The sequence below is a fragment of the Triturus cristatus genome, chromosome 8 (genome assembly GCF_964204655.1).
Source record: "Triturus cristatus chromosome 8, aTriCri1.1, whole genome shotgun sequence".
Taxonomy (NCBI): domain Eukaryota; kingdom Metazoa; phylum Chordata; class Amphibia; order Caudata; family Salamandridae; genus Triturus; species Triturus cristatus.
In genome coordinates, this window is record NC_140591.1 from 413,339,087 (window position 1) to 413,362,388 (window position 23,302).

General features: G+C 42.1%; 1 protein-coding gene across 3 annotated transcripts in view; it reads left to right on the forward strand.

Moving 5' to 3' along the window:
- The window catches only part of AKAP11 (A-kinase anchoring protein 11), a 245,571-nt gene that overhangs the window by 1,066 nt on the left and 221,203 nt on the right, over positions 1 to 23,302 (forward strand). For all 3 annotated transcript variants that reach the window (XM_085621811.1, XM_085621810.1, XM_085621812.1), the window contains exons 2-3: positions 4,472 to 4,674; positions 7,600 to 7,670. The gene's annotated coding sequence lies outside the window, so the exon portion shown is untranslated. The remainder of the gene's footprint in view (positions 1 to 4,471; positions 4,675 to 7,599; positions 7,671 to 23,302) is intronic.

The following is a 23,302-nucleotide window of genomic DNA, read 5'->3' on the forward strand; positions in this document are numbered from 1 at the left end:
TAGGCGCGAAGACGCATTTCTCACAAAATAAATAGCGAAAAGAACACAAGTGCTGCGAACAACCATTTGCTTTCTGGACATTTGCATCGTTTCTGTGTTAAAATTCACATGGCGTGATGGCATAATTTCAGGAATTTTGCATAACGCGAAATAAGAAGTGTGCACAGTTATGCAAGATTACTTCAGCATAACAGAAATGTGCCCAGTGCGTAATAGGATCTTGCAGGTTCCTTACATGCAGCTGCAGTGCACCATGTTTTGCAATTGTAGCAACTGTGTTCCGCTTTTGCTTGATTCTTCCACCAAAGGCTTTTGCTTGTGATTTAGTGTGTGCACATCTAGTATAATAGGGTAACCCAGTGCTCCACAGAACCTGGGTGTCAAGTTTTAGAGATAATGTTGGATCTGTCAGGAACAGTATTGCTTTCTAGCTTTACTGAATACAAAAACCGCATCATGTATATATATATATAATGGCTTATTCAAACATTCATATTGTTCACAAATAACAGAGAGAAAAAACAAGAGCAAGAGAACACACAGATCATGAGTGAATCAAAGAATGTATTGAAGGAAGGAACTACTTTTTCTTTTTTACATTATATAGTGTATAAATGACACTATTAGGCTGTCACAAGTTATAAATAGAATGGCGCAAGTGATGAAGTGATCTCCGAGGCACTTGTGGGTTGGTTTTCCTTTTGGTGTGGAGCCGTAAGAGTGGGGTCAGGATTGTCACAAGCGTGTCAACGTTTAGACCCAGAGGTAAGCCCGGATTGGACGTCACGGGAAGCGGATGTTGACAGCTTTATAACACTGTAGTCATATGAGGGTACAGATCCAATGTCCGGTTGAGATCTTGTAAGAGTGTAATTAATGAATAATCTGTTGATCATGTGGTGAGAGTCTCAAAATAAAGTTGAAAAGATCCACCATCTGGTATTGATGTAGCGCGAAAATGAATTCCATTAAGTGAGGGTATTGACTTGCGGCCGCGAGTTTGCAGTGTCTACTTGCAGGTTCCTTAAATGCAGCTGCAGTGCACCATGTTTTGCAATTGTAGCAACTGTGTTCCGCTTTTGCTTGATTCGTCAACCAAAGGCTTTTGCTTGTGATTTAGTGACTGCATTATATTTCAATTGGAAGTGTGTACTCGGTATGCTTTTGGGCAGCTGACTGACACCTGACTGGCATGCACAGCAGCCAGGTTGCTATATTCCTCTTCTCTCAGAGGAAATTGATACATGTGGGAAGTTTTTCCCCCATGGGAGCAGTGTGGGGTATTAGAGGGGTTCCCACATGCAATTGTTTGTGGTTTGTTTCAAAACTTCTCTTTGTTCTCCTGCTCTTTTAAAGCTCAAGGAAAGGGCAGAAGAACCACGTGGCAAACTTTATGAAGGTTTAAATTCCCCTGCCGCTGTAGTCAACATTTCTGTACTCAAGTATGTTTCCTGCTCAAATGACATGAAAGCTGAGTCCCTTGTTTTTGCAATTGAGGTTTTTGTCTGCACAAGACTCTGCTGGAGTCTGCCAATGTATAGTCATTTTAACATGGGTGCCTAATAATATATATAATTTTTTTCTTTCTTTGCAGGCATTTTTAAATGCACTTGGAGTTGGGCAGGATGCTTACTTGGCCCTCAGGTGTACATCTGTCTTCTCTAGAATGCCTTAGTTTCTCAGTGTTTGTGTGTATTTGTGGGGCATGATTGAGAAGTACGGGACTGACTGATTTACCCAATGATGGGAGTGTCACAGTTTACATGTAGCCGTAAGAAGTTGGGTTGTAGACTAGATAGCATAAGCTTGAAGACAGCTGTCTCCCTGATCCCCTGCCTGTCTTTGCTCTGCTTGTCCTTCCCCCATGTATTTTTCACAGGTTGCAGTCTGTCTGGTTCCTATTTGTAAAACTGATAGATATAGATGTGGTTCTTACTCTAGCACAGTGGTTCTTGATTTGTGGTCCGGGGACATCTGGGGGACGGCAAAGCCTACTCGGGGGGAGGGGGGGTCCACAACTGCTTAGCAAATTAAATCATATTAACAGATTATTAAAGTGTATATAAATAAGAAAAGCAACATTTAAAACGTTCGGTAAAGTGAAGAAATTAGCAATTGGAGGCAAAAAATTAAGTTGGTATCCTCTGATTCATTTGTGGGAGCAATGCAAGTGAATATCGTATGGACAATGAGTGTCCTCAATGGAGTTTAGATAAGCTCAATCCTTCCCATTAAGAATTTTTTTTTATATTTGTGAATTAATTACATATTTTCATAATTTGTGCATTTGTTTGAATGCTTATTTCTGTACTCTTGTGTATTGTTTTGCGGTTCAAATCATCGAAAATGTTTAGGCTGGAATCCATGTCTTCCAGTAATGACTTAGTGGGGATCCCCGGATCCCATTAATGATTAAATGGGGGTCCACAGAGGTCAAAAGATTAAGAACTACTGGCCTAGTAGGTAGGATCAATTTGAGCTGGTCATCGTGTGGAAGCATCACTTTTCAAGGCTTGTAGCCTAGCACATGGTCACTGCAACACCTGAACAGAGGAGATTTACTGTGTGCCCAGTACTCGCTACTGCTGTCATCTGTGGCAGAAGGCACATGAAACCCAGCTACAAGAAACTCAGTGTTTGAAGGATCATCTAAGTTGAATCCATAAGCCCTGGTGATCTTATTAGATGTGTGTTATCACTAACGAATTGGAACTTTATTGGTTGTTATTTTCAAATCTAACCCGAACCTTGAACGAGATACCCTTAATCCCACCAAAAATAAAACATTCAGATTGTCACGTATGCCGATGACACACAGTTTGGTTGTTTCACCCAACCAGCTCAACAACCCTGGCCCTGATCTGGCCAGGTGCCTTGAAAACGTTTCAGCATGGATGGAGGGTTCATATTTGAAACTCAACAGTTCCAAAACGGAGCTGATGTTTTTATGTAAACCTTCCTCCCCTAATGTAAGTTTACCGTGGCCTAGTTGCTTTGGCTCTCCCCTTCCCCCCAAAGAACAGATCAAGAGTTTGGGGGGCCGACTGGATTGTAACTTGGACTTTGGGGAGCGAGCACGGAAGGTTACAGGTAGCTGCTTTGGGTTGTTGAGGATGATACGGAAAATTCTTCCCCTGCTTCCTTTCTCTGCCAGGAAAACGGTGGTTCAGGCCCTCATACTCTCCAGGCTCGATTATGCCAATGCCCTTGATTTAGGAGCACCTAGCACTACTTTCAGGAAACTTCAAATTGTACAGACCTGTGCAGCTCGTCTGCTTTTGAACATCCCTGACAGTCAGCAAGGACTGCTCTGGCCACTCTACACTGGCTGCCTATTCAGCAGAGAGTGCAGTTCAAGGCGCTTTGCATTGCACATAAGGCGATGCTAGGTAATGGTCTGCCTATTATTCACTCCATTATCTCCCCTTATTACCCTAACAGAGCCTTGCGGTCAGGCAATGAACAGATGGCGACTGTTCCTAAAATAAGCAAAGCACTTACAAGGGGTCGCCTCTTTTCGTATAATGCAGCAAGGTTGTGGAATCTTCTCCCCCTTAACATTCGATGTGAGACCAATCATTTGGTCTTCCGGAAACACATAAAAATGTTTCTGTTCCCATAAACCTGCACCTAGTTCATGAGCGGTGGCCTCTAGCACTGGGATGTCTTCGGGTAACCATGCGCTCTACAAATGTTTTACTTACTTACTTACAGTAGCTGTGCGGGTCTCTTTATCTGCCTTTAAAACTATAACTTGTTACTTCAAGCCAAGGCAACCTGTTGACATGAGTTCCGCTGGAGTTTTTTGGCCCACGAAGCAAAGGATGGATAAGGAGATCCAGTCATTAAACTGGAACGGCTGCAGAGAAGGCTTCTGTTGATTCAACTTTGGGATTGGCTGTTCCGCATTTTGTAAACCTGTGTTTCAATTTCAAAGTATAAAAGGTATTCTGCTTAGTGCTGAAGTGGCAACCACAGCCCAACTTGAATGCTGTCATTACTTGAAACAAATGCTGCTATTGAGTCTGGCCCTAAACAACAGTTGCCAAAAACAATAGAAGCAACCCTCCTCACAACCATCATGCTCTTGGACTTTGAGCATAGGGAAGTATTTCTCAGAGGTCAGACAAGGTGTCACAGAAAATAGTTTAACCTTTCCAAGTTATAGCAAAAATACCCTCTAAACAAATTACAACAAGTTATCAAAGTTAAACAGGTCCAGTTCGGCTATTATCAGAATGTCACAGATCCCCGTTTACAACTTTAGGAAGGGGTCTACAATAGTTCTGCTAATTTGCTCCTTTTGCACTTCACTGTTCTGTATGAAGTTATCACAAGGTATCCTTAATTGAGTACAGACTTATAGACCAAAAATAACACTGATCTACGTCATCTAGAATCATTGCACTGGACAAACTAACCCCCAATATTTTAGTGCAACCAATAACACTTCTATCTTGTTTTCCCACAGGTGTTGGCTATCAGTTCCAAGATATAGTGTGAGCACTTTGTATCTTTGTGCCGGGCAACCCCGCCCAAGAGACTAAGTTTACCCTCACCAGCTGACGCCAGTAATACATTTCTGTACCTTCGCCAGCTGCCAGTAACACATTCTCCACCTCTGCATCTACTTGTATTATCTGGACCCTATCCCAACTGCAGCAGCGTTTTTCGGTGGGTATAACAGTACTCCAGCTGAGGTCGGATTGTGTGGGTGAAAGTAGTCATGTTGGATAACGGGGAAAGAGCTTTAGAGCTCCACAGTATAATAACAAGCATTGAAAATGCAATAGGTCTCGCCTTCGTTTGAGTTAAAGCAATTCTGTTTGTAATTAGACGGCTTTTTAGCTTTGCTTTTATTAGTGTTTTTCAAACTTTCATGTACATAACATGCATATGTATGCATATATGTATATGTATGCATGCATATATTTGTATTTATGAGAGGTAGAGAGTAGTAGAGAGAGGTAGAGAGTGAGCAGTAGTGAGTAGTAGAGTGAGTGAGTAGTAAAGTGAGTGAGTAGTAGGGAGTGAGTAGTAGGGAGTGAGTAGTAGAGAGCAGAGTAGTAGAGAGTGAGTACAGTAGTAGACAATGAGTAGTAGAGAGAGAGTAGTAGAGAGTGAGTAGTAGAGTGAGTAGTAGAGAGTGAGTACTAGAAAGTGAGTAGTAGAGAGTGAGTAGTAGAGAGTGAGTAGTAGAGTGAGTAGTAGAGAGTGAGTAGTAGAGTGAGTAGTAGAGAGTGAGTAGTAGAGAGTGAGTAGTAGAGAGTGAGTAGTAGTGAGTGAGTAGAGAGTAGTAGAGAGTGAGTAGTAGAGAGTGAGTAGTAGAGAGTAGGTAGTAGAGAGTCGGTAGTAGAGAGAGTAGTAATGAGTAGTAGAGAGTGACTATTAGAGAGAGTAGTAGAGCGTAGTAGAGAGTGAGTAGTAGAGAGTGAGTAGTAGTGAGTGAGTAGAGAGTAGTAGAGAGTGAGTAGTAGAGAGTGAGTAGTAGAGAGTAGGTAGTAGAGAGAGTAGTAATGAGTAGTAGAGAGTGACTATTAGAGAGAGTAGTAGAGCGTAGTAGAGAGTGAGTAGTAGAGAGTGAGTAGTAGAGAATCGATATTATATCAAGGGGTAACTTTTGTGATAAAGGGCTTTAACCGCGAGGGCTATTCATAAGTCTGTAGAGAGTGAGCAGTAGAGAGTAGGTAGTAGCGAGTGAGTAGTAATGAGAAGTAGAGAGTGAATATTAGAGAGAGAGTAGTAGAGAGTGAGTAGTAGAGAATCGATATTATATCAAGGGGTAACTTTCGTGATAAAGGGCTTTAACCGCAAGGGCTATTCATCATAAGTCTTCTTATCTCTGCCGCGCCAGGGGAATAAGGGACAAGCCGATCGATACAGTAGCTGCCCAGAATCACAGGATGTTGAGCCCACACTGAGACTCGAACCCGGTTCCCCAGGTCCAAAGTCGGCAGCTCTGTTCCTTATGCCCCATTCTGTGTTACTGCAAAAGAGAATTAACCTATGAAATAAAACGTGTAGTGAGGTTTTGGTGAACTCAAAAGTGTTTGCTTACAAGGACATTCCTGCACAAAGTAACCAAATGCATGTGAGAAAATATAATTTCCTCACCCATGGGCAAGGGGGGTGAGTGAGCCTTTCCTTCCATTGCCAAGGCTCATGTGTGTGCGCCCCGGTGGAGGACGCGTTTCAGCAAATGCCGTTGCCGCAGTTGCAGCTGGGGTCGTGTCACCGAGGAGAGCCATGGGCTCGAGCCCACATGTAAGGACATGGTGTCACTGATTCAAATAGCGCCGGGTGAGGGCGGATGTGACGGTTGTAACGCTTCGCCGTGTTTAGGCGAGGTGCGATGCTTGGCGGCCATGGACACCGTGTGCTATTAGTGGAGCCAACCATCCCACGCGAACCCCCCCGGAAGTGAGAGCAGAATAAATCAGTAAATACCTAGACTTCAAAAAGGCGAAGATTCCTGTGGGAGACATTTACACCAAGCCAAGATCCGTACAGTCACCACGCCATGGTGGTTTCAGAACATAAACAAGAGGACAGAGGAACGTGCTGTTACCAAATTACCAAGCGGCAGTGAAAGGGATCGCTTTTTCATTGCTATGACAACGAAAGCAAGCGGCAGTGAAAGCGATCGCTTTTTCGTTGCTATGACAACGAAAGCATCGCAAGATGGCGTCTGGCTGTCCACTGTCCGACGGACATGCTGTCTGCTATGGACACATGGCGAGAGCAGCCATGTTTGTCCATGCAGGCGCGTGCATGCAAGCCCTCCGCAGAATCGATCCCAAAAGTTGCTCGCAATAGCGAGAGCAGCGCATGCGCTGCTTTCGCTAGGCGAGACCTAAAAATGTGTTTTCACTGACTTCAGTGGCTATAAATGTTAACACCTTGTCTCACAATTAGTAGTGCCCACAACAATGCTGTTAGACTAGAGGGCACTTCAGGTGTGAGATTGGAGGCCTACTCTGCTATTTGGCAGCAAAAGTGGAGACTGTCAGTGCTAGCCTGAACCCCATTGTCCCTTCCTTCATTCCACACAATTGTTTAATTGGAAACCAGTGTCTTCCCATAAATTAGCTCTATAGGTCGAGCATACGCTTAAAAGGTCTGTGTCACTTAACCGATTTAATTATCTGTGATGCATCTCAGCAGTCTGCCAATCCACCTGTGTTAGCATGATTCACAGTAAGGTTTAACAAACATGAAGAGCTAAGTTTTACGCTGTACCTGTGGTCAAGTGAGATCAATGTTTGCTTTAGTTTTTTTTCAGACTACTTTTGTCAGTTATATAGATACCTCATCGTTTGGAACTTTTAGTAGTTAGATGCTCCTTCGTTGATTAAAAACAGAATAGGACTAAGGTTGAAAAGAGAGAACAGTCATTACAATTATTTATGAAGTTGGAGCAAAGGCTGGGGCTAATCTGTTCATTATGTGCCAAGCTTTAAAAGGGGAATATTGTATAAACATGTAGATTGTCAATTTATATGGCCTATGTTCCTAAATCCATCCCTAGCTCGCTTACCCCAGACTACAAATAGGGGGTATTTACATTAACCTAACCAACTACTGTGATGTTTTACCTAGGCTTTCATCAAAGAAGCCTTTTTGGAATCTGCGTGATAGGCAACAGCAGGGAATGCGGACTTCGTCTCAAGGTAAGTCCTACCCCTGTTTGCTATCCCTGGTTAGTGCGCTCTGCCTTGCTGCATAAACTCCATGGTGAAAACTAAGGCAGTTCAATAGACTTTCTATATAACTTTAGCATACACTCTGTAGCTTCCACCTTTTCATCACTTCACAATGGGAATGGGTCATCATGCTGTTAGCAGGTTTGCCAATCAAACCCCATTGAAGACTTCCAAGCAAGGGTGCATCTAGGCACGCAGCAAACATTAATATTTGTTATGCTTTCTTCGTTGACTGGATTTGGTTTCTTTTCATATCACAGTGGTAATTCTGGTTGCTACCCTCAGTGTTAGGATAAAGCATGAATGGTTATTTGATCAGACTTTATGTATTGCACACGATTTGAGAATTGAGCAGTGGGTGACAGCACATTTATATCCTAATCTGTAGTATCCATTTTTCTAGTTCATTTATTCGATTAATTAAAATCATTAGAAACAAACCGCAAATAATTCATTGGAAAACACATCCACATAAAAAAGAAAAGATAAAATGATAGTAAATATATTGACCATAAACCCTGTACATCATGATATCATAACCAAATGAATTATTTATCAAGTACCCTTATGTATGATTCCAGCCCAGCCACAAATATAGTGCAAGTTCATTATTAAATATTGAATAAATAATAGTCTTTATGCCTAAAAAATAAAGTGCACATATATTAATAAGTGCAAAGACCAAAATACTCCTACAGAATGAATTTATGGCCCAAAAATTGATTGAGCTGATTAACTATAAAATCTCTTTATGTGTGATTCAAGCCCAGCTAAAAATAAAGTGCAAATGCAATTAATATTAATCATAGGGTCTAAAAAAAGTGGGTATCCAACGGATTAGATTTCATAATGATCATTAAATGTGTATAACTATCTATTTCCTTAACCAGTCTTGCCCGAACCCTTCTAAGATTACTGCTTACATTGAATAGTAATCGCATTTCTCATGCTCAGTTCTCTATTATTCCATAGGTCATAATTCCTAGAATTGGTATATTAGCAAAACCATACACTGGCAGCCCATTTTCAAGGGAACATGTATAATGCGACCATGCCTACACCTTTTAGATTATCTCAATGGGCAGATCACAAAGTGCAAACAGCTTTCACTTTTATTCAGCTTTTCAAATACCATTTCTATACATTTAGTTAGTCTACAGATTATGTACCACCCTGTACCCTGCAGGCATTCAAAGACTGCGCTTTTGACTATACAACGTCTTAATCAGATAAAAGGACGTAAGAGGGCCCTGGGAGCAAGTATGGGCATGAACAGATTAGGTGTTTTAGAGGCTTGTACGGATAACCACAACCTCTACAGCAATTACAATTCCAGTTCCTCTGTAGTATCCATTTCCTACTATATCCTTTTTTCATCTAGAAAGATAGTGGGTTGAATATGAATTACAAGGAAATCGTGATAGTGGAGAACCTGGAAGCCAAGTAAGCAGCTTTCCATTATCCATCATAGTTTTTTAATAATCAGAAATATTTTGACAATAGCAAATCCCCCTAATTGACCTGGGAGCTGCTGAACCAGGAGACTAGATACAAAATTACTGAAACTAATGCAAACAAGTGTTACAGATATCCTGACATACCAGTAGAATGTCGTGTCTGGATCAAAATGCAATAATCTGAGTCAGACGTGGATCTGTTTTAGGATGTCCACGCTAGGAATTTCTGAGTTTAAACTTTTTTTATTTTATTGATCTTTATTGAGTATTAGAGGTATACATTGGGAAACAGTTGATATGACATTTAGTGGTCTGATAAAGCACTCGGTCATGCAATCTTTCAACATTAAAGAACTCTGGTGTCTGTGTTCATTTATGTAGGCAGTGGATGGGTTGGCTAAAATGTAGGTTGCTTGGGTTACCCCATGTCTCAGCAATGGCTTCTCTGAGTGCTGCGTGTGTCGAGAACTGTCCCACTTAGATAGTGTATATCTCTTCAAACAAGAGGACAGATCCTCCGTGAACAGCTGACCCAGGTCGTCAATGGAGGCGCGCTGCCACTGTAATCGATGCGCCGTACACCTTACCATGATGAAGGCCAGCAGGCACTTCAAGAGACAGATCCGGCGAATATGCTGTTCCCATGCAGCGACGCCACCTGTAGCGCGCCCAGCAATATCGAGCTACTCTTATCAAAAGTGGTGTGCGCTTAAGCCCATGGCCCACTCCCAGGACATCATTGACTACGTCTTTACTCATTTAGTGAGGCCAGATACTGGCCATCTTCGGAAATGAATTTGGGGTTACCCACCTCATAAGCCATTGCAGTTGGCACGCCAGATAGTACAGTTCAGAGTTTGGCACTCCCAAACTGCCTGCAGCCATTGGAAAACACATTTTCTCCAAAGCCACATGGCAGTAACCTACAGTTCACATCAGCTCAGAAAACCAACAAGCTGTGAACACTTGTCAGGGTAGGATTAGTAGCACTTTGGCGAACATGTAGCTTAGTCACGGCAGAGCAACCATTTTTGCCAGCTCCACTCTCCCTATAGGTGATAGCGGTAGTGTCCTCGCAACCACTCTGCCCAAGCTGCCCTTGTGAATGGGTTCTCTGGGTCCCTATACACCTGGACCCAAAGTTATCGAAAGGTGTGCATAGTCAAGAGGACTGCGAAGGGCCCAGTGTCCGCAAATATGGCTGTGCACCGGTCCGACATAGGGAAAAGACATGATTTACACATGTTCTTCTGCAGCTCGGACAGCGTTCCAAATGTGTCCAATATTTGGAGCGTGGGCGCCAGTCCAGTGTCGACATCGTGCAGATATCTTTGTATGTTTTCGGCCTAAAGGGAGACAGCATGTAGTCTGCCACTGGCCGGTAGCCCAGGGCTCTAGCTCTGCAACTGCAGTCGGCATGTCAGCGGTTGTATAGCAAGTGCCAATAGCAATAACAACAGCGGGCAACCCTCACGGTTGCCCCAGTGTATCCACCATTGCTCTGAGTATTCGCTTCCCACACTGACTCAGGCTTCAGGGGCGACGTATAGTACAACAATCCAGGTCGTTTGTTTAGCTCCAAACCCCATGTGACGTACCACCTCAAAAAGCTAGGCCCAGGAGAGGCTGTCATACGACTTCTCCATGTCTACCAAGACCACCACCAACTCGCAAAGCTTCTCCGGCAGGCCATTTGTTAGATGGAGTACCCACTGTATATTTGAGAAGGTGCTCCTTCCAGGGACAAATGCACTTTGGTCTGGGTGGACAAAGGATAAGGGCGGCTGGATACGATTTGCAATGATTTTCCCAGGATCTTGCAATCCAGGTTTAATAGTGACACATGTCTATACTCGCTTCTGTCCAGTGGACCGCCACCCCGTTTCCGGACCATTATGATTAAAGCTTCCTGCGAGGAGTCCGGCAGTCATCCTGCCTCTCACGCCGCTGTATACATTTCTGCCAAGGGTTTTATAAGTTTTGCATGACCGCATTTATAAAATTCGAGGGGTGATTTGTCACTGCCAGGTGTCTTGCCCGTTTCCAATTGTTTAATTGCCCATGTTATATGGCCCTCCATGATGGGGCCTTCCATCTGTTGGCTATTCTCTGTAGTGAGATTAAGCCTTTCTTATGAGAATAGCAGGAGCTTTATTACCTCTTGTGCAGTGTGTCTTTAGTTTACCCAGGTGGTCCCATTAGCTTCTGATGAAATGCAAGGAATTATGTGGCTCTATTTGCCCTGAGTAGGCCAAACCAACTCTGCCAAAGTTATTTTGATTTGTATGTGTTTAATATATATACTGGAAAAAAAAACAAAGATTAAAGGGACGTTATAGTTGGGTGCAAATGCCAATTAAAACATCCCTTTTTAAATGAACAAAATCACTGAAATTCACCAGTTCTAGTTATCTTAAGTAACTATTACTCGTGTCCTAAAGTATGGTGATGTAATTTGTGGGGTAATTAGCAGTACATGGCAAGGGCTCAAGTTATAGTTACTTTATGGCACAAGATAGTAATGTAGAGCACAGATTTTGTTTGTTGAGAAAGGTATGTTTAAACTGAAATTTTCACCTAACTATAACGTCCCTTTACCCTTTGTGTTTTTTTTCTGTGACTTTTTAAGTTTAACATTTTTTTTTAATAAGTCAGTAAAAAGCATGCTTCCTGGGCCAAGATCTAGCTTTCTGCCAAATTTGGTGTAATTCTCTTCAGCAGATTTCACGGTATCGCTGTTCAATATTCATATAGGAAAATGAATGGGGAAAACACTTTATGTGAAGCCCCTATTTTTTCTCATCCCCCACTTGACGACTCACCCTAAAACTTTCCACAAAGCAACTAAGGTGGATGAGCCTCCTTGTGAGAGTTTTGTGAAGGTTTGTCAAGCGGTGCCAAAGTTATAAGCAAAGGGCCAAGAAAAAAGGGGTGTCCCAAAACACTAAATCCCCATGCATTTTACATTGACTTCTTTAAGATGGGCTACAGCAAAACCTGATTAACGGATTTTGACCAGATTCGCAGGGAAGCTACATCTTGGTCCACCAATAGTGTTTTTTGTAATCAAATGTAAATCCATTTGGTAGTTATTGAGAAATTAAGTTTAAAAAATAATTGTATATATGGACTTGTTGGATCAACGAGAGTGCGAATTCAAAAATGGAGTCCTGTGATTGGTCAAGAGGTTAATTTTTTCTGTGAGCCTTAATGCTCCCGCAGGAGCGAAAAACTCCAGCGAGTCCTGTGGGAGCAGGTGCTCTGATTGGCTGTCTGTTGGAGATTTAGAAATTAAATGGCCGCCATTACTGTTTAATGTGAAAAATTGCAGGTGCTCTGGACATGAAGCAAATAAACTATGTAAGGGGTCAGGAGAAAAGAATCCTGTCCCCCCTAGATTTTGACAGGAGGTCTCTAAGGTATAAGCACTGTGTTAAAAGTGAATGTATATTGTTCCAAAAAATAATTAACGATCTTGCAAGATCATGAAAAGTAAAAAGGAGTAGGTGAGTTGTCAAGATGCTCTACTAGGAGAAAAGCATATTGTGCCCCATGTTTTTAAGAGGAGGTCTGTAAGACTTAAGTACTGTGATGAATAGTATGTTAATTCTTTCTAAAAAAATGTTGCTATCTCGTGAGAGTCTCTTGGGAACGTGAAAAATAAAAAGGATTGGTGATCTTTGAATAAACTCTGGAATGCACACTATTTACAGTAGGAAGGAGTCTTACTGTGGAGATGGTGTTCATTAGAGTCTACTACTACTATTTACGGCCATCGGCTTAGAAGAGTTCTGAGTAAAGAGTTAACTCTCCTACACCCTACTATGCACAGCTGTCATGCAATAGAGGGGTCTCAGCGGAGAGGCCTGTCCCCCCCCACACACCATACTACAGATACCTGTCATCTGAGAGAAAGGTCTCAGTGTAGAGGCCAGTTCCTCCAGATACCCTACTACGCACACCTGTTATCGAGGAGAGAGGACTAAAAGCAGATACCAGTCCCTCTCCATACCCCATTAGGCACAACTGCCATCCAAGAGAAGGGTCTCGTGAAGAGGCCAGTCCTTCCACATACACTACCATGCACACTCGTCATGCAAGAGAAGGGTTTCAGCGGAAAGGCTAGTCCCTCCCTACATACTAATAAGCATGCGTATTATACTATGGAGGGGTGTTAGTGAAGAGGTTAGTCCCTCCCTGTATCTTACTGCATACAGCCGACACTCTAAGGAAAGCTGTCAGCAGAGAGGCCAGTCCCTCTGCACACCCTTCTATGCACTCCCGTCCTCCTAGAGAGAGGTCTTTGGGAAGAGGCCAGTACCATCTCCACACCCTACTATGCACACCCGTCATTCCAGAGAGAAGTCTCAGTGGAGAGACCAGTCCCTCCACACACCCTACTATGCACACCAATCATCCGATAGAGGGGCCTCAGCAATTCAAAGTCACTGCCTTTGTTCAGACAAGATACATCCTATAGTCATCCTACCATATATAGATTGAAAATTAAAAATTAATTTACTGTCAAAAGAAAAACCTTTGGAATTAACTGGAAAAAAGGTCAAAGTATAGTTAAGTGTAGTAAAAAATATCTATTTTCTTTTAATGAAAAAACCCAGAAATTAACTAAGAAAAAAAGGTTAAAGTAACACTATAGGTAGGTGAATATGTCAGTGACAACATTACCGTTTTGAGCTAGAAAAACGACAAACTCACCATTTATATTTAGCAGGGTTAACTAGAACTCACACCCTCGCCATGCACTGCTTAGGACTTCACATATTACATCACTCATGACATGTTCTATTTTATCATTTGATGACATCACTGATGATGTCATCCAAAGAGTGTTTTAGTTTGTTTTATGGTTTACATAGTAGCGGGTAACTACCATATTACTTTTCTACATAATTTTATACAGTCTGTGTCCAGTTACTGGGTGTAAGTATTTGCAAAACATATGTGCTCCTAATGCACCATAGGTGTGTAGAGGTATCGAACAGGTTATAAATCTTTGTATTGAAGAGTAACTCTGTGTGCAGGTGATAGTTAACAACTTGTGTTCATTATGTTCCACACAAGTTTTTTGGTATTGCAGAAAATCCTTTCCAGCAGGGAAAAGATTCTAAGTTATTCATACTAAGTATATGATAAGCAGCCTTGAGTTATGACACAGAAACGTCTCACTATAAAAATGTCTTCTTAACATAGAATGCTGTGGCACCAGGTACTAACCTATGTACATGTGCTTGTTTTCAATTAAGAAATGGGCTGTATGTAAAGTTTTCGCCACAGTATGAAGTCTGCACCAGGTATGATCTTTAGGACCTTCAGACCTTGTGTACACTGTTCTTAGTAAATACTTTTAAATACTCTGTGGTGCATATCTCATGAGAGTTTCATTGTCTGCAAACAGTGTGGTTTAGACTAAACTCTTTCCATAGCGTGAACAGTATTTACGGTACCCGTGTTCCTACTCATCCACTAGTTTTCTCAATGTAGGTTCAGTGACAGTCAGGGATTTGATACAGGGAAAGACTGTCCGTAGTAGGGAATTAGTTATATAAAAGGGCTTCAGTAACTGGAGGAACTTGGTTTTCCCTGCACAGTTGTACACAGATTGAACACCATGTGCAGGTTAGGTTACCCTTTTTCATATGTGGTTCTTAGTCAACATGAACTCAGCAACCCATGAAGTGTATGGTATACGGTCAGCGTTGCACATAACACAAGCTTGCTTTACCTATGGGGGTTTTATGTTTGATAGCACTAATGATGCTTCATATTATTCTGAGCTATTTTGCTCTTACTTTCATAGCTTTAATGCCAGGCTTTCCCAGCCCTACATACTTTGCGTTGTGCTACTGATGAAGACTTTCTGAGGTGCAGTACTGAAACCCAGCAAGACCGGTTCTTCTGAAATTGGTCTACATGGAGATGTTGCACCTTCAAAAATTAATGCACTTTGAGTTTATAGGCTCCCCCCAAAAGGTTATGGCTAACTTTGAATTTTACTGGTTAGTTCGATGAAGCTAAACGCCCACTTATTTCATGTAAGCTGATCCCTGCATCAGATGCAAAGTTCACCTTTCTCTGTTGGACCTACACACACCTACGTAGAGACAGGAATCCTGGCTTTCTCCTTTTAATTGTAAGGTCATATCCTAAGGATTGAGAAAGAAACTCTGTGCTGCCACCCTTGAAGCACTAGCGAGATAACTGCCCTTCAAGGAGAGGCCCTGCTCTGTTCAGTGAGAGCCCAAGTGCACCATTCATCATCTTAGTGTGAGGCATTCGGAGAGTGGATCTTGTTTACAAACAATAATTGATATTGTAGTGTGGTAGCTGAGTTGATTATTTAGGATTCCGTTTTAAGGTTTCAGACGGCGCTTGCGCTGTCTCTTTGAGACATGCTGTATTGAGGTATGTACTTGAAGCTCCACACACACTCTGCCGTTCCTTTAAATTGGCTGCAGTCACTGATCTTTGTAAATGTTGGCTTTTCATTTTTAGGTCGAGCCTAGCGGCAACGCGCATGCACTGCTAGCTCTGCGAGGCATGCTGTATTAGGGTATGCAGTGGAAGCCCCGCCCACTCTCTGCCAATATTTGTCATTGGCTTGTGTCAGTGCCCTTTCTAAAGGCTGGCTTCTGATTCGAAAATAGGCTTGTTAGTCCCGCCTTGTTACTGCCATTTCTCCATTTTTTTACCGCCCATAAGGACTTTTACTTGGCATGCTACATGGTCTGCATTATAAGGGGGTGAGCACTATTTTGTTTATTGAAAGTAATGGGGCAATGGCGGATGATTTTCTTACACAGCGCTATGCACTCTAAATTGTATGCTGAGCTCGGCGTCTGCTTTAGGGACACCGTGCTCACTGTCCATTTTTTTTTCTTCAAACTTTGATGAGCGCTGTGCCCGCTTCAGGGCCACCGTGCTCTGTTTATTTTGTACAAAATGTAATACTGAGTGCAGGCGCGCTCCTTACTCCGTGCAGCTCCCTCTACGCTGCCCCTACACTATCATGGCTCTGGGCGGTTCCTAGTGTCGGACGCTGCCTATGTTATTGTTGCTTGGTGAGTACAGGTGACATGTTAATATTCCTGGGTGGAAGTAAAAGGGGAAGAAATGTGCATTTCTGTGGGTTCGTGAGGTTGGGAATGGGGCCTTACTGACTTTACCACTGCATATAGTCTTCTTCCGGGTATTGTGGGTATGGCATCTGACGCAAGGACTTGATAACCCGAAAGAGGACCCGGCTCCATTTCCTTGTTTGATGCGCGTTGACAGAGTGAATTACTTGGGCAGTTCAAGAGACTTGATTTTACTTTACCAAAGTAAGCCTCGTGAGAAATAACTAGCGCTCCTAATAAACAGCCCATTTCTTTAATCTTGACTTTAAAAAATGGGGTGGTGAAGTGTTCTGATGCATATTTTTTGGGTAATGTTGCAAAGCTTTCAGCTGCCACACTATGCTGTATTAGCAGTTTCACTTTATACTAACAGGAAAAGGATTGCTTTTTAAGCCACATACTTTGACATATATGTACTTGGTTTGGAGCCATTGATACTTTGACAAACGTTAGCCCTGGGATCTGCACATATTTCCAACTTCTGACATTAGAAATGATTTTTTTTATTTTTAAAGAACAAAATGATTTAGATTTTTTTTCTTTAAATTATACCTGAATCTAGAAACTCTTCAAACTCACACAACCTACGTCGCAGTAAGGAATTTTAAGAGGAGTGCATAAGTAAAATGCATGGTCCGACATGGAGTTCAATTCTGAGATCGGTCAGTAGTTTGTTTCTTGGGGGTGGGTTGTTTAACTGACCTGTTGACACCGAGAGAGGTTGTGTTCTAGTGCGTGCTGTGGTGGTGTAGGCCAGAGAAGTCTCATGTTTAACCACATATCCTATTTGAACTTATGTTCTGCTTGCGCTCACTCGAGCCAAATTCTTTAGGTTGAGCCTAGCGGCAGAGCAGCTCGCTCTGCCAGGCATCCTGTATTAAGGTATGCAGTGGAAGCCCCATCCACTCTCCGCCCATATTTGTCATTGGCTTGTGTCAGTGTCCTTCCTAAATGTTGGCTTCTGATTCGAACATAGGCTTGTTAGTCCCGCCTTGGTACCGCCTTGTCTCCCTTTGTTACCGCCCATAAGGATTGGATCTTTTACTTGGCTTCTTACATGGTCTGTATTATAAGGGGGGTGAGCACTATTTGTTTATTGAAAGTGGTGGGGGCAATAGTGGACAATTTTCTTATGCAGCGCTCCGCGCTCCAAATTGTATGCCGAGCTCGGCGTCCGCTTTAGGGACACCACGCACTGTTTATTTTTAATTTTGTAAATCTTTAACCCCTTCGACGCGCTTGACGGAACGGTTCCGTCATGCACGTCGGTTGGGCTGTGCTTATGACGGAACCGTTCCGTCATGGCCCCGCCCGCGCTCAGAACCTTCAGCGTGGCGCGGAAATCCGCGCCGCGCTGAAGGGGTTAATACTGAGCACGGCGCCCGCTTCAGGGACACTGTGCTCGGTTTCTTTATTATGTTTGCCTACTTAAAACAAGCATTTGCAATGCAATAGGTTTTGCATTTACGTGAGTTTAAGCTATTGGCATTGTAAATGACAATGCCTTTTATTTGTTTTAAAAACCAAAACATAAATAAAAGGCATTATCATTTATAAAGCCAATAGCTCAAATTCGCGTAAATTTGAGACCTATTGCATTGCAAATGCTTAGTTAATAGGCTTGTTAGTCCCTCTTTAGTAAATTCTTATCTCCTGTTGTCACCTCCCACGAGGACTGGCTCTTTTACATATGTTGTTTCATTTACGGTCTGTCTGCACTATTTTCTTAAACAAGATTCTCCTATCTGCTGTTCCAGGCACTCTTTTTGCTTCCTAGTTAATGTTTCCTGCACGTAACAACTCCTGTCACCCACCTTGCATGTTTTAATAATTGGTGACATACTTTATCAGCACTGCGCTGGTTTCACTTTTATGGTAGTGTATTTCCAAGCTCTTCTGTTCCACTTTCTGTGCTGTATGTCTCCCCCCTCCCAATCAGTCAGCAGGTTCCAGCCTGCCTCAGAGCAGAGCTAGGCCTCAGAGCAGGGGGCACTGCTGTCTGTGCCTGCCCTGCTCTTCGCTGCTGCCCCAGCTGTGGACTGTCTCTGGTCTCTGGGAAGAACAGCAGGGCATGAGCTCTTTCTGTGCGCGCTTAGTTTCTATCAGCGCAGCGCCCTTTCAGAGCACCACTCTGGTTAGCTTTCACTCTCCTGTCTCTCCCCCGCCCCAGCTCCTCTCTCTACCCGCTCTCTCTGCTCTCCCTCTCTTCCAGTCAGTCACGGGGCCTGCCTCACAGAGGAGCCTGGTGGAGGAGCTGGAAGGCTGTGCTGCTAGATGAGCATCATAATAAACATGGCCTGGTTTCTGTCAAGCGCTGACACCTTTCTTTCACATTCGAAATATTCTGTGGCACTAATTAGAGGCCCCAATGCACTTTGACATTTATAGTGAGGCAAGAGTCGAAAAGTAGGTATGGAAAGTACACACTATGCTTTCCCTTCTTTGGAGTCAACACTGTTTTTTGAGACTGCGTTGTAACGGGCGTGTTATGTAATATGCTGTTTGTCTCCTATAACATGCAGAAGTGAAATTTATCTGTGTTATATTTTTTATGTATTTTCCACAATATTGCTTTTGTTCACGATGTGCAATAAATATGCTGTGAATTGATTTCTCAGTGTATTGAGACCAAAATTTACTTTCGACAGTGTACAATTTTTAAAACTATGTACAGTTGTAGGCACTTGAACTTTGATCCCTAGCTTCAAAGTCAGCTCCTTTCTCCCTTTATTTTGCCAATGTTCTTTTCATCCTAGTTCTATCATATACTGTTTCTTTGCTAAAATAAAACGTATTTCTACTCTAGTATATATATATATATATATATATATATCCAAACTTACAGGTTCCCATTTGAAACAGGCCACAAGAAGATTTGCTTTTCACAACAATTTAATGGCAGCATGCAAGCAGGTGGTTAAAACAGAGTCCCGCATCAAACAATCCAAAAGCCAGACGCGTTTCGGGAATCAGAGGTCCCTTCATCTGTGGCGTGTTGTCGGCAAAAATGGTAGCGCTGGTGATTCGCGCACAATTTATTCCAAACCTGCCTCAGTGGGCGTGGCCGAAAAGACGCCATTCTGGGTCTCGTAGTGCGCCATCAAATAAAACCTCAGTGGGCGCGCTCCTTTTTGCAAAATTTAGACAAGTTATTTCCCCAGTGGGTAGATGTAGGAAACTGCTGCCATCTGCCCCGCTTTGTTGCTGTCAAGTGTGCATGCGCTGTCACCATCCTGCATGGCGCCAGCACTTCTTCCTTCCTCTCGTGAACACCCGCTGGGTGCTCCCAGGATCCGCTTTGACACGGTGGGCCGAATTTCACGACCGGAGACAGCCGTCATATATCCAAACTTACAGGTTCCCATTTGAAACAGGCCACAAGAAGATTTGCTTTTCACAACAATTTAATGGCAGCATGCAAGCAGGTGGTTAAAACAGAGTCCCGCATCAAACAATCCAAAAGCCATATATATATTACTTCAACTCCCTTTGCTTGCACTCGTTCCCGCTGCAGGTAGGAGCCCAGACCACGATTAGGTGCTTCAAAAGGATCTTTATTCGTCCGCTCACAAGTGTTTACACAGCCATTACGCGTTTCGAGCCCGTAGGCCCTTGATCACATGACGCTAGCAGCAATCACACCTGGGCATTTTAAACATTTTTTTCAAAGGTGCATTTTTTTCATTTTTAAAGTGACAAGGTGCTTTGTAGGATTACCAATGGTATTATGCAATGTAGTGGTAATAGACATAAAAGACACATTTGCATCTCCTGTTTTCAACATCAATAAATAAATATCACTGATAATATTTAAAATTAAGTTCGCTATTTGCAATATATATATATATATAAATATAGTTAAATATATATAAAAAGGAAAAGCTTTTAATAGAATCACATCTAAAAACCAGCAAATACTTAATTGATGCGAAAAGTTTCATGAAGCATGTTGATGTGTCTGGTGGTAATTCTTGTTGTTGTGACATAGTGTCTTAGTTTTAATCGGTGTTGGCGAATCGGCTTGTAAAATTAATATTTTCAGAGAGCCTAATTATATTCCTCAAATTAATGGTATTATTTACTAAAACCAACATTGCATGGAAATAAAATCAGTAACGTTTAACGTGTATAAAGTGTCTAGTGCTTATTGTGTTTATTGATCTCACCTCGTCCCTACCCAAAATGTGTGACAGTGATAAAGTACAGAGAGGCAGTTTGCAGATAACTTCTATGGGGAGTAATACATAAATATTTAATCATTTGCAAATTGAGAATAAAATGGATTCAGTAAACTTATAAAAGGGGATTGTTGGGTCTATAAACAAGTATATAGATCCTCCGTACCATTTAGGCCTACAGGTTGTTTGCTGTCCAGTTGTAGGATGTATCTGGTTTCTAGTAGTCTTAGGGCTTTTTCCCTATTGCCTCCTCTTTTGTTGTGTGGCACATTGTCAATCAAAAAATATTTTAAGCCTTTGGGATCTCCATTGTGAGATTCTTCAAAGTGACGTGCCACAGGGTATGTGTGATCTTTGTTCTTGATGGCTCTCATGTGCAGAAGTATTCGTTTGTGGCCTTGGAGAACTGTACTTCCAACATATTGAAGGCCACAAGGACACTCCAGCACATAGATCACTTATTCTGTTTTGCATGTCAAAAATCTGTGTATGGGGAATTCTTTGTCACTAAAGGGTGTTTTGTAGGACCGTTTGTTTTCTCCATATTGACATGCTTTGCATACCATGCATTTAAAAAACCAGTGCGTTGCTCTAACCAGGTAGTTTTTTTGCTTTCAAAAGGGTCATTGTGGACTAACTCATCTCTCATCGAGGGTCCTTTGCTGTATGTGATTGTTGGTTTATTTGATAGAACATGGCCAATAATGGGATCACCTAGTATGAGTGGCAAGTTGTCTTTAATAATTTTGCTGATGGCCCTCGATTGGTTGCTGTATTCCATTATAAATCGGAATGTTTCCGTATTGACAGCAGTTTCTTTAGTGGGACTAACATTGATGGTGTTATTGTCAGTCTGTGTTGTCAAAAGACTGTCCCTACTAATTTTACTGCATCTTTCTATGGCCATGTCTATTGTTTTTTTCGAATAGCCCCTCTCAAGGAATCGTTTAGTGCTTGCTACCTGGGCACTGTATAAATCATTTTCATTGCTACTTATACGTTTCAATCGAAGCATCTCCCCATATGGTATACTTTGTATAAGATGTCGAGGGTGAGAGCTGGTGGCATGTAGTATGGCATTTCCCGCCGTTTTTTTGCGGTAAAGTTTGGTGGCAATTACCCCATCTTTTATGTATACCTCAACATCAAGAAATTCCGCCCTATGATCACTGATGTTGGCTGTGAATTCCAGATTTAGATTGTTGGAGTTAAGTTTATTGACGAACCCCTCTGCCTCTGACTGGGTCCCCTGCCAGACGATAAAGAGGTCGTCAATATATCTAAGCCAAAGTTTGACATGAGTGTTCATTGTGTATTCATATTCTTTGAGGAGGACCAGCTCCTCCCACCAACCCATGTGTAGACATGCATAGCTGGGGGAGAAGCTGGCCCCCATCGCAACGCCCCGTAGTTGTTGGTATAGTGTGTTTCTATACATGAAAATATTGTTATTGAGACAGAACTCAGTCATGTCCTTGAGCATTCTGTTATGATTTGAACATTGTGAGGGTCTTTGGTTGAGGTAATGTAGTAATGCCTTGATGCCATCTTGATGATTGATAGACGTATAGAGTGAGGAGACATCTAAAGTGATTAATATATAATCAGAGTTCCAACTAAAATCTTTGATTTTGGATAGAAAATCACCCGTATCACGAATGTATGATGGTAACTGTTGTACAAAGTTTTGGAGAAAAAAGTCTACATATTTAGATGTTCGTTCTAACAGGCTGTTCCTCGCCGAGATAATGGGTCTTCCCGGTGGATTTGTGGGATCTTTATGTATTTTGGGGATGAAGTATATAATTGGTGTTGTTGGATGATCATTGCGGAGATAGAGGTATTCATCTTGACTAAGAAGTCCCGCATTTTTCCAGGTAATCAGTTTCATCCTGTAAGTGTTGTAGGTGTTTCTCAGGGTTAAATGATCACTTTTGCGATAGCATATCTTGTCTTGTAGTTGTTTCATAGCTTCCTCATTGTAATCAGATTTGTTCCATAGGACTAGATTGCCACCTTTATCTGAATTGCGAATGACAACATCAGAATTGTTTTTAATTTTTTCATCAGTGCATGATATTGAATCTCTGTCTTGTTTTTCTTAGTTCTGGCAATTCTTTGTGTCCTATGATTGAGTTTTTTTATTTGACCAACCACATGTTCATGGAAGATTTCGATTCCATCACGAGGCATAATAGGATTAAAAGTTGAAGTAGGTTTAAATCCTGTTTTGATCATTTGTATATCCTTGGTAGTTGGCACTTGACGTTCTATCTCATATTGTGTTGATGTCATATTTTCATCTAGCAGAGCTTGCATTGTATTGAGCATGGATAAATCAGCATTGGTTACATCAATGGGTGGTGATTTTGATGGCCCAAGTACCTGTTGTAAATTGTCTTCTGTCCCTGATGTTTTCTGTGACATGAAGTGTTTTTTCAATTTCAGTTTTCGTATACTGCGATAGATATCCATGCGTGTTGAAGCATAGTCAAAAGTGCTCTCCGGGCAATAAGACAGTCCTACCGACAATGATTGTTCTTCAGCTTTGGTCAAGTCAATGTTGGCCAAATTTATTATTGTTGGACTTATTGCCGGTTTTGTCGTCTCCAATTTCTGCGAGTCATCCCTCTCTTTTTGGGAGCGTTTGTGTTTTGCTGCTCGCCTCTCTCTGCGTTTGATGGTTGGTGTTTTCCGTAAGCGTTCCCTTGGTTTCTGGGGCGCAATGTTTCTCTGCGTTCTCTGCATAAAAAATCCACTTCATCAACCAGAGAAATTTGTGTGTGCGTTTTGTCTCGTAGTGCGTCCACCAACTTCAGGTTCCGATT